Below are 11,032 nucleotides of genomic sequence, written 5' to 3' on the forward strand. Positions count from 1 at the left end.
CTTTCAATTCCAAGTCAAATTGGCAGAACCAAATCACGTGCTGGAGCCTAAGCAGCAAACAAGTCTGGGAAGTGAGAATCTGGCAATCTCATCTCCAAGTGTGGGAGTCAGGCTGCCTCCCATGGAGGGGACTTCCCCATCATGAATAATGACCTCAGATTCTGAGCAGTGGAACAAATGGAAGATTCTCCTGGTAAGAAATCTGTGGAAGGGGGTTCATACCAGCCACCAGGACAGTTGTGGAGCTGGATAAGAGAGACACCAGGGGGCCGAGTGTGTCCTTAAGTAAATGAGGACGGCCACATACAAATGCCTCCTTACCCTTAATCCAGAAATACTTCATGCTGGTGAAGTATTTCTGGATTAAACAGAATCACAGGGACTCCCGGAGGCTGAGGCAGGAGGATCTTGAGGGCAGTATTTCTGGATGAAACACTGCTTCGAGTCTGGTTTCAAATCTGCAGAAGCCATCTGTGTTAGTTTCTTAGAGCTGCCCTACAAAGTCCCCACAAATCAGGTGGCTTAAAACAGTCTTTTAATATTTATTCATTCTCTCATTTACTCTGGAGAGCAGACATGCAAAATCAAAGTGCTGGCAGAGTCATGTTACTTCTCAAGGCTCTAGAAGGGATCTTCCCCGGACTCTCCTGGGATACCTCGGCTTGTGCCAACATCCCTCCAAGGTCTGCCTCCTTCCATCTCCACGTGGTCACCTTTTCTTTGCGCTTGGAGTTCTGGTGTCTTCTCACAAGGACACCATTCGTCAGGTTTAAAGCCTGCCTTCGTTCATCGAGATCTTGACTCTTAATAATAATTATATCCACGAAGATCCTAATTCCAAGTAAGACCACATCCTGAGGTTCTGGGTGGAATGGATTTTGGAGGGATGCTGTTCAACCCTCTACGCCATCTAACAGAACTTCCCTAAGGCAGACTAAAAAAAGTACTTCATCGAGGATGTCAAACAGATGTCCCCAAGGCCTTGGGGATGGTCTACCAGGGGACCACAGCCCCAGGCCTGCCCCCTGGGTGGGTAGCACCCTGAAAAGACAAGGACAACTCAAGGCAGGAATCCAAGAAAAAGAGGACATTCTCTGGGTCAGTGTATTTAGAGATCAAGTCACATGTGTCCCTGAACCTATATCTTTCCTCTGGCATTAGTTATAAACTATTTCCTTTTTTTAATTGTTTTGTAGGCATGGACAGAATGCCTTTATTTTATTTGTTTTTATTTTTATGTGGTCCTAAGGATCGAACTCTATGCCTCACTCGAGCTAGGCAAGTGCTCTGCCACTGAGCTACAGCCCCAGCCCAGTTATGAACTGTTTCAAACCTAGAATGAGGGCTGGGGATGTGGCTCAAGCGGTAGCGCACACCCAGGTTCGATCCTCAGCACCACATACAAACAAAGATGTTGTGTCCGCTGAAAACTAAAAAAAAATAAATAGTAAAAATTCTCTCTCTGTCTCTCTCTCTCTCACCTCTCTCTTTAAAAAAAAAAACCTAGAATGAAACCCAGAAAGCAACATGTCAAGACTCCTGTATTTACCATCCAGCCTGGAAAAATGCTAACATCTGTCCTATTTTCTTTAGGTTAATGGAACCACACCTCAAGTTCCCTTCTTTGTCTTCCTAGTCCTCTCCTCTCCTCTCCAGCAGTAAGCTGTCTTCTGAGGCTCTGAGGCTCCAGTGTGGTTATATAGTCTGACTTACTATTTTTTGATTTTTACAAGTCAAGAGAAAGCAATGCACATTCAGTAGAGACCATACTGCACTGTTTGAATTCTGGTCTTTTGCAAGCTAGCAGTGTGTGGTACGATCTGCTCTCATGATGCTGGACACACCTGGACCTCGAGAATAAACAACCAACATTCTACAGTGCACTGTGTCACTACAACGATGTCAATGGGGACTGGGGTTGTAGCTCAGTGGTAGAGCACTTGCCTATCATGTGTGAGGCACTGGGTTCGATTCTCAGCACCACATATGAATAAATATGAATAAATAAATAAAAGCCCCATCGACAATTAAAAAATGTTTAAAAAAAAAGATGTCAATGGATTAATGGGATTTTCCACCAAACATTATGGGTGCAAGATTTATCCATAGGGCCCAGTGGTGCATTTCCACATGCCTATAACTTTGGTGACTACAGAGGCTTAGGCAGGAGGACTGCAAGTTGGAGGCCAGCCTCAGCAACTTAGTGAGAACCCATTTTAAAATAAAAAGTGCTGGGGGTGCAGTCCAGTAATACAACACCTCTAAGTTCAAAAATCCCCAGTACCACATAAACATACACAAGATTTATCCATATTGATTTTTGTAGTTTCATTTCATTCATTATAACTACTGCAAATTTATTTCTCTGTTTTCCTGTTAAAGAACATTTCAGTAATTTACTGTTAGCAAAAAATAACACATTGAACATCTTTTTACTTTTCTCTTTGGATTTGCATTTTAGAGTTTCCCTAGAGCATATGACAGGGCTTCTGAACAGGGCCACTATCCACTAAGATGCCAGTAGCACCTGTCCACCTCTGCACCCCAGTGGGAACCATTGAAAATGTCTCCAGTAGCCAAATGTTCCCTGAAGAACAAAATCACCAGCCGTTAAGGACCAATGCATATATGCCTAAGAGGAGCACCAAGTTGTGAAGTGGGAGCAACTGACCTTGGGATACTGTCAAAGGCATCTCAGAGTGGCTGTGCAAATGTGCATCCCACCAGTGACACGAGAGCCCGTTTCCCCACATCCTCCCAAAGCCAAATGTTGCTTCAGAATTTAGCAATTTTGTCCCTCTGCTGGGTATGACCTGGTATTGATTTTAATTTTAATTGGCATGTGCCAACGTTTGTTTTCATAGATGATAGCAATCACCCTTCTCAGGAGTTATGCTGGGTTTTTGTTAGCTTCTTCCCTTTGGAGGGATTGCTGGACTGTGGCGCCCAGCACTGGGAACCCTGAGCTAGAATCTGCTGCAGAGCATGCAGCAACAGAACTGGTCTCCCCGCCCATCCCAAGAGGATGGCAGGAGAGAGGAGGCCTTCAGAGGAGGCACAGACCCCTGTGCTATGGGAAAAGGTGAGCACTTTGCACCTTTTCTAAGTTACCTGGACTTGGGGGGAAATGCAGATATTGGAAGGAATGCGCTTCACTCTTCCTCCTCATGTGGAAAGGGGCAGGAGGGCTGCGGGCAACAGCATCCCCAGCATCCAACCCACAGCCCACCCACACCCCAGGGCAGCTGCTACAGCTACGATGGCTGTTGTGAACAGCAGCAGTAGGCAGGTGTGGGGGAGAAAGCACCAGGCACAGGTAGCTTCAGGACATAGGGGAGCAGGAGAGGAGGTCCCCCAGCCCAGGCCCCAGGCCCTGGCTCACAGTGTAGGCAGTGGCAAGGATTCTTTGGAAGACTCCAACAAGGATAAAAAGGGAGGAGTAAACCGGTTGGTACCAACAAGGACAAAAAGGGAGGAGTAAACCGGTTGGTACGGGTGAGGGCACACCTGCCTGTGGGCTCCATTGTCACATCACCAGGTTATCCTTTTTTGTAGGATAGAATAGCTGAGGTGGGGGGCCATAGTTATAAACCCAAAGTCAGTTACACAGATCCATGATTCATGTGTTAGTTGAACAACATGGTGAAATTGTAAATTCTTTTTTTTCTCCTTAGTCCCAGGGACTGAACCCAGGGGTACTTAGCCACTGAGCTGAATTCCCAGCCCTTTTTATTTTTTATTTTGAGACTGGGTCTCACTAGGTTGCTATCAGCCTCACTAAAATGCTGACAGGCTGGCTTTGAACTTGAGATCCTCCTGCCTCAGCCTCCTGAGCCTCTGGGATAATAGGCATGCACCACCACACCCAGTGAGGCTGTAAATTCTTTAAAGGCAGGGATCATGTCATGTTATTCCTCCAAATACTCCACCACAGTTAGAACAGAGCTGGATCCATAAGGTTTTAATAACATCTGTGGGCTCATATTGGGGGGTCCCCATAAAAAGATGGCATGAAATGGACTTAACTCATTACCCACTCACATACCTTTTTCTTTTTTAAAAAAAATATTAAGTGCTTTTAATTCTATGACTTCATTTTTTTTCCCTAAAATATCTATACAGTAAGAAAAGAGGTACGATTCAGCCCATTTTATAGAAAGGATTATTTAGATCCAGCAATGATTAATTGATGTGCCCCTAAAGACACAGACTCAACACTGAAACTGAGGCCTACTGGCTCCCCTTGAATCTCTTTCCCATTGCTATGTGATCCTCGCCCTCGTCCCTGTTCCCACAGCTTGGTCTCTACTAAAGTGCCCCAGACACGTCATGGGTTTTGTTCTTAACAATGCAGAACACCAACAAACACCCACTTGGACATCAATAGAGCCCAGCAGATGATAGAAGTGAATGGCCAATCTCTGTTCACTGAAGAAAATCTATGTACCAACATGTAGTATGTTGAGGGGCAGGCATGCAAAAAGGGTGAGTGTCCAGGTGAGAAGACAGGACTTCAGGACAGGGGTTTGGAGAAAACTTAGAAGCACATCTTGGTTTTCGATATAGATGTACAGCAAGATCAGGTAGAACACACCAGGAGTCCATGATAAAAGGAGAAGGTTAAATTCTTATTAAGATAAGAGTTATTTTCAGTTCTTTGGTTATATTAAGTTCTGAGGGAGGAATGTGAAGAACAATCCTTGAGGATAAAAGGAATCCTGTCTTGCTGGGCATGGTGACACATGCCTGTAATCTTCACAATTTGGGAGGCTGAGGCAGAAGGATTACAGATGCAAGACCAGCTTCAGCAATTTAGTGATACTCTGTCTCAAAATAAAAAATAATAAGGGCTGGGGATGAAATTCAATGGTAAACCCCCGCCCCCCCCCCGTCCCCCCGGGGCTAAATCCTCAGTTCAGAAAGAAAGAAAGAGAGAAAGAAAGACTGACTCCTTTCTTGTCAAGAGGTCTCTCCCTTGACAAATAAGATGCAGGATCCAACTTAGAGGTGGGGGCTTTAAGACTGTATGAAGTTTTACTCTGTGTCTTATATTTCTTTACTAATAGGAATTTTAAAAGTTTCTAAAATCTAGTGTTATTCCCAGGACTGAAGTCAAGAAAGGAAAGCTGAGACTAAATATGAGAAAGAAATACTAATTCTTTTGTTGTTAATATCGAAAATCATTTATTCTAGAATTGTGTACCAGGCATTTTGTCACAACACTGGTAGAAGATAGGTACTATTACCATTAGAATTTTTCATAGAAGGAAACTGAGGCTCAGAGAGTTTAAGTAACTGCTCAAGGTTAACACAGTCAGTAACAGGCTGGAGTCAAATCCTGGTCACCCTCTCTTAAGTCTCAATCTAGATGCTACTGTGCTAAATTGAGTCTACAGGTATATATGTATCTGTACTGCAGTGGTGAGAGGACTAAGTTATTCAAGATATTTTCTTTAGCCGGAACTTGTGGTTGCAAGTCAGAAATCCCAGTAGCTAGAGAGGCTGAGGCAGGAGGATGATGAGTTCAATGCCAGCCTCAGCAAACTCAAGGCCCTAAGCAATTCGGTGAGACCCTGTCTCTAAATGAAATAAAAAAATAGGGCTGGGGGTGTGGCTCATTGGTCTAGTGCCCCTGAGTTCAATCCCCAGCACAGAAAGCAAGAAGGAAGAAAAAAGTTTTCTTTTACAAAGTTTAAAATCTATGTCCTCGGAAAATGCATATTGTCGCCAGACATGGTGATGCACGCCTGTAATCCTAGCGGTTTGGCAGGCTGAGGCAGGAGGATCACAAGTTCAAAGCCAGCCTCAGCAACACAGCCAGGCTCTAAGCAACTTAGCCAGAACTTGTATCGAAATAAAAGGGGTGGAGATGTGGCTCAGTCGTTAAGTGTTCTTCAGTTCAATTACTGATGTCACGAAAAGAAAGAAAAGCAAACCGTCAGAGGATACGGGGCTGATGTCAATAGCTCTGGTGCAGCAGGTGATAAGTGGTTTTGGAGGGTACCTAATGCTCAAGTGGGACGAAAGCTCAGGTATGTGGCCAGAGGAAGGCGCGAGCACCCAGACACAGGAAGAAAACCAAGATAGCTCAGACTTGAGGAAAGAAGAGCCCCAATCCAGAGGCGCTCCGGAGAAAGACCAGGAAAGGGCTAGAGGTGCAGGAACCCAGAACCTCCAGATTGCTCAAGAATCGCTGGACCGGGCAGTCGGTCAAGCTGCTCTAAGGCGGGGACAAACCCAGAGCTTGAGGGACGGGAGTGAGGGGACTGCAGCCGCTGCACCTTGGCCCCTCCCTCTGCTTCCTTTCTGGGGGGAAAAAAATTCTCTACAGCCACCTGGGTGAGTAACGGCGCTCGAAAGCCATCTAGTGCCCAGCCCCGTCTTTTTTTCTTAAAAAAAAGTTCTTGGTCAAAAGCTGCCTCTTCAAGGAAAGCTTTGATTGGCCCTCTCCGCCCCCTGGGTCAGCCAATCAGAAGCTTGTTGCCAAGGCGGGGCTTCTCCAAAGAGGGCGGAGGCAGCGGGTGTGGCCGCTGTTGCCGAGCTAGGAAAGCAGATTTGCTAGCCTGCTGGGTGGCTCTAAGTCTTAGCCAGCTGCTCTCTGTGGGGATTGAGGGACGTGGGTGGGTGACTGAAGGAGGAGCCCTCGGCCCATATCCGGGAGGGAGGGAGCCAGACACCTGCCTGCCCTTCCACCCCCAGCCTGCCCTCGCTCTAATTTCCCTGCCACTCTCCCTTGCTGGGCAGGTCTGATTCCTGGCAGCCCGTGAACAGATCTCCAGGATCTGAGCTGAAAGCCATCGTCGTTGCTACCAACCCCAAGACATACTAAGGAAGAAAACTACCTGGCAAAAGGTGCAAATAACACCCACCTCACACTTTAGGGGCACACCAGACTGAAATGAAGACAATTCTGGTTTGTGGTGTGTGCCCCAATAGTGACCAAGTGACCTGTGGGCAGGTTCAGAGGGGCTAAAGAGAATGAAAAGGATCCCAGGAAGCAGGAACTTAAATTGCAAGCCCCCTGAACAATTTAAGTTTGCCATCCCATCTGTAAAATCCAGCTAACGATAATGCCCAAACTGCCACAAAGCAAAGATCTGGACCAGAAGATGTTAGAGCCCAAGGACCTGGAGCGTTGGCTCAGCCTGGTGAAGCTGGAAGAGAAGGCTACCAGAACAGGACTATTTTAATAATAGTAAAGACCACAGTTCCAACCAAGCTCAATTACAAATGGGAAAGGGTGGAGGCAAATATACACCCTTGAAAAATCGCCCTTTGGCCTCACACGCAATTCCCAAGTCCCCTGTTTCTCTTCTATTGTGTAGCCTATATAAATGACCCCTGACCTGGTGATGGGAACAAAAATTATATTATTTATTTATTTATTTTGGTACTGGGGATTGAACCCAGGAGCACTCTACCACTTAGCTGCATCCCCAACCACCCTCCACCACCACACTTTTTAGACAGGGTCTGGCCAAGTTGCTGAGAACTGTCTCAGTCTTCCAAACTGCTGAGATTACAGGCATGCATCACCACATCTGGCAAGAATAATATTTAATAACAGTTATTAAGTCCTTACTATGAGCCAGCACTCTTCCTGGTGCCTCTTTATGTCAATCAATACTGAGCAGGAACAAAGGAACAAATTTTAGCCTTTTTTTCTTTTGGTACTGGGGATTGAATAGGGTGTTTTACCACTGAGCCACATCCCCATCCCCTTTTGTTTTTATTTTGAGACAGGATCTCTAATGGGTTAGGCCCTGCTAAATTGCTGAGGCCGGCCTTGAACTTGAGATCCTCCTGCCTCAGCCTCCAAGTCACTGAGATTACAGGCATGCGCCAACATGCCCAGCCCATCTTCATTTTAAAGAAAATGGAGGCACTAAAAAGTTACAGACTTTGTAGGCTGCTATAGAGCTAATAAAGGGCACAGCTGGAGTCTCACATAAGTAATAGTTTCTATCTGGGGACACCATCTGATCTTAATCTTCAGGATGTAGCCTTTCCTGCACTATTGTCAAAAAAAAAAAAAACCAAAAGATTAGAATGGTTGCTTTTTTTGGGGGGGGATACTGGGTACTCGACCACTGAGCCACATCCCCAGTCCTATTTTGTATTTTATCCCTACCCTATTTTGTATTTTATTTAGAGACAGAGTCTCACTGTGTTGCTTAGCACCTCACTTTTGCTGAGGCTGGCTTTGAACTCAAGATCCTTCTGCCACAGCCTCCCCAGCCGCTGGGATTACAGGAATGAGCTACCATGCCTGGCAGAATGCTTGCCTTTTGAAGCAGTGTATACCTCCAAGAGCAGGACCTTCTGTTCTGTCTTCTCAAGATTCCCAACAGACTGGCTACATGACCTCACCTTATAAAATGCAAACAGGGCTGGCAGTGTAGCTCAGTGGTAGATCACTTGCCTAGCATGCATAAGACCCTAGGTTCCATCCCAACACTGCAATAAATAAATAAATAAATAAATAAACAAATAAATAAATAAAATGAAACGAAACCAGGTAAAATGGGGATTTTTATGTTAGGTGAATTTTACCACAATAAAAAAGCAAAAATGAAACCAGGTCTCACTCATCTGTCCAGTCATGGTCACCTGAGCCAGTCTGGAACATCCCTAAATGCCACAAGAGATAAAGTGGTGATCTCGCAAACGTCACAGCTTTGTTGTCTGTTTCTAAAAACGGATCCCTCTTTAGGCAGACACTAGCATTGAAGGTGGGGAATAGTGGGCAAGAAAACAGGAAGTTGAGCCTGAGGACCTGGAGCTCTCAGTATCTGATCCCTTCTAGAGGGCAGTCTGCTGTTTCGCTTCTCTCTCCCAGATCCTCTACCCTCTGAGTTTTCTGCTCGGCCACTCCCACCGCCTGCACCCGTTGCCCATCTCCTGGGGCACACCATCTGCCTGTCCTCCCCCTTCTCCAGGGACTTAGCTCCTTTCATTGAGACCTTTAAATAATTAAATGCCCCAAAGCCTCCCCCACGCTGATCCCCAGCCCCTGGCCTGGGGTGTTATTCAAAGCCCAGGAGCTGGGCTGGAGGACTGCCAATCCCACCGCCTCTATTCAGCTCTTTTCTTTCCCGGCTCAGCTGCTGGGCGGCGGCTAATGGGCCTTTTCTCTTGCTTTGGCCCCTCCGCATGCCAGGCCTTGTTGAGAGAGGAGAGAGGAGAGAGGAGAAGAGCTGTAAGGCACCGATGAGTGGGGGACTGGCAGGCCGGCTCTGGGAAGTCCTCACTCCTAGGCTGGGGGGTGGGGAGGGCGGAAGACTCCAGATCCACCTCTCAGGGGGAAAGGGATGGGACGGAGGGTGGACAGAGAGGATCGGCTGGGCTTTGCCAGCTGCTCAGCCCAGCGGGAACGGGGGCCACTGCCTCTACCCCTGGGGAGCTGTGAAGCCTAGCGGGGAGAAGAGGGGTTGTGACATGGGAGGGGGCGGGGTTGTCAATCACCAGAGTGCAGTGGGGCCCGAGCAGCCTCCTCATGCAAATGATCCTGTTGAGTCACTGAAACTTTGGTCCAGACACAAAGAAGCTGTTTCTGTCCCCCGTCGCCTCCCTCCTTCCCTCCCCGCCCTGCAGCAGCCCCCTCCCAGCCCTGCCAACAAAAGGCCGGAGCCCAGCGGCGCGTGAAGGAGTGAATGGGCGAGACCCTCCCCGGTGACGTCCCACCAGACAGATGGCAACAGTTGCCCCACACCAGTTGCAAGCCTCCTTTCATCCTTCTCCCAGTCATAAAGGAGAAAGGCCCGTCCCTCCAGAGCCCAAGCAGCTCCTCAGCGCCGACCCAAAGACGGGGTGGGGGAGGGGCCGCCGGGACCGAGGTGAGAGGGGAACCGACGCTGGTCGTTTGGCTGCAAAACAAAAAAGTATGCTGAAAGCGCCGGCTCCGGGGCCAGCTTGCCCATCTGTCCTCCTTTGGGGAAGCGCTGCCCCCACGCTCCTCCTAGGCTTCTGGCCAGCGCTGTGCAGAGAGCCAGGGCCCCTGGGAAGGGAAACCGTAGTTTGGGGCAAGCACACTAAGCATGGGGCTTTGTGTTTTGAAGCTGACATCAGGCAAAAATCCCTTGGCAGGCCATTGTTTTGCCTCTTCAGAAATAGGTTAAATGGAAAATCCAAGGCCCCGGGGACAGGTGGAGAATGGGGGATCTGGTGTTCTGCGATTAAATAACGGTGTGAGTTGGCACGGAAAGGGATTCAAAGTCATCTACAAGGACTCTCAGACGCTAAGAAGCTAGTGACAAGGAGTGGGCCAGGAGTCCTAAGGCTTCATCTCAGCTCGCCATCTGCTTGTTGCGTGATTCTGGACAAGACATCCACACTAAGTCCCATTTCCCTGTATACATGGGGGGTAGAAACACCCACCACTCCTACCTCCCAGCATGGTGGAGAGTAAGCTCATGCGCCATCCAATGTTCTGGAAGCGAGAGAAGCTGTGCAAATATAAGGCTTTCTACTCAACATCCCCACACCCATACTTCCCAGGAGCTGGAGTACATGTGGCACTTTGAACGTTTTTCAAAATACTTCACATCAATTATTTCATGAGGTGACTGAGAACAAAAAAGGTGTAAGGCAATGCAAAGATCTTTTTTTAAAGAAAGTAGAGGTAGAGCCAGGCATGATGGTTGCATGCCTGTAATTCAGGAAGCTCGGGGAGACCGAGGCAGGAGGATCGTAGCAGGTTCAAAGCCAGCCTCAACAACTTAACGAGACCTTATCTCAAAATAAAAAATAAGAAAGGGCTGGAGATGTGGCTCAGTTGTTAAGCACTCTTATGTTCAATCCCTGGAAAAGAAAGAAAGAAAGGAAATGTGGGTAGAAGCACAAGCTGAGCTGCAGCTAACAGGGTGGGGGAGGTCTCCTGAGTCTCAGATTTTTTTTTTTTTTAAATCTCCATCCTTTTCTGCCTTCTGACACCATTTCCGCCTGACTTGGGAAATTTAGGAGAACTCTGGATTAAGGTGCAAGAGACCTTTGCAAATTGAGAATAAAAGATGCTAAAGAGCTTGGTGGTAGA

The 11,032-nt window shown here is 47.4% G+C and overlaps 1 long non-coding RNA gene across 1 annotated transcript; it reads left to right on the forward strand.

Moving 5' to 3' along the window:
* The first annotated feature begins 5,870 nt into the window (after positions 1-5,870).
* On the forward strand, positions 5,871-8,042 carry LOC131424978 (uncharacterized). Its single transcript, XR_009228701.1, has 2 exons — positions 5,871-6,339; positions 6,745-8,042. It is a non-coding gene; the product is annotated as an uncharacterized LOC131424978 (long non-coding RNA).
* Positions 8,043-11,032: the final 2,990 nt, after the last annotated feature.

Source organism: Marmota monax, unplaced genomic scaffold (assembly GCF_021218885.2).
Source record: "Marmota monax isolate L192 unplaced genomic scaffold, Marmota_monax_Labrador192_F-V1.1 WCK01_AAM20220418_F8-fsc00099, whole genome shotgun sequence".
NCBI lineage: Eukaryota > Metazoa > Chordata > Mammalia > Rodentia > Sciuridae > Marmota > Marmota monax.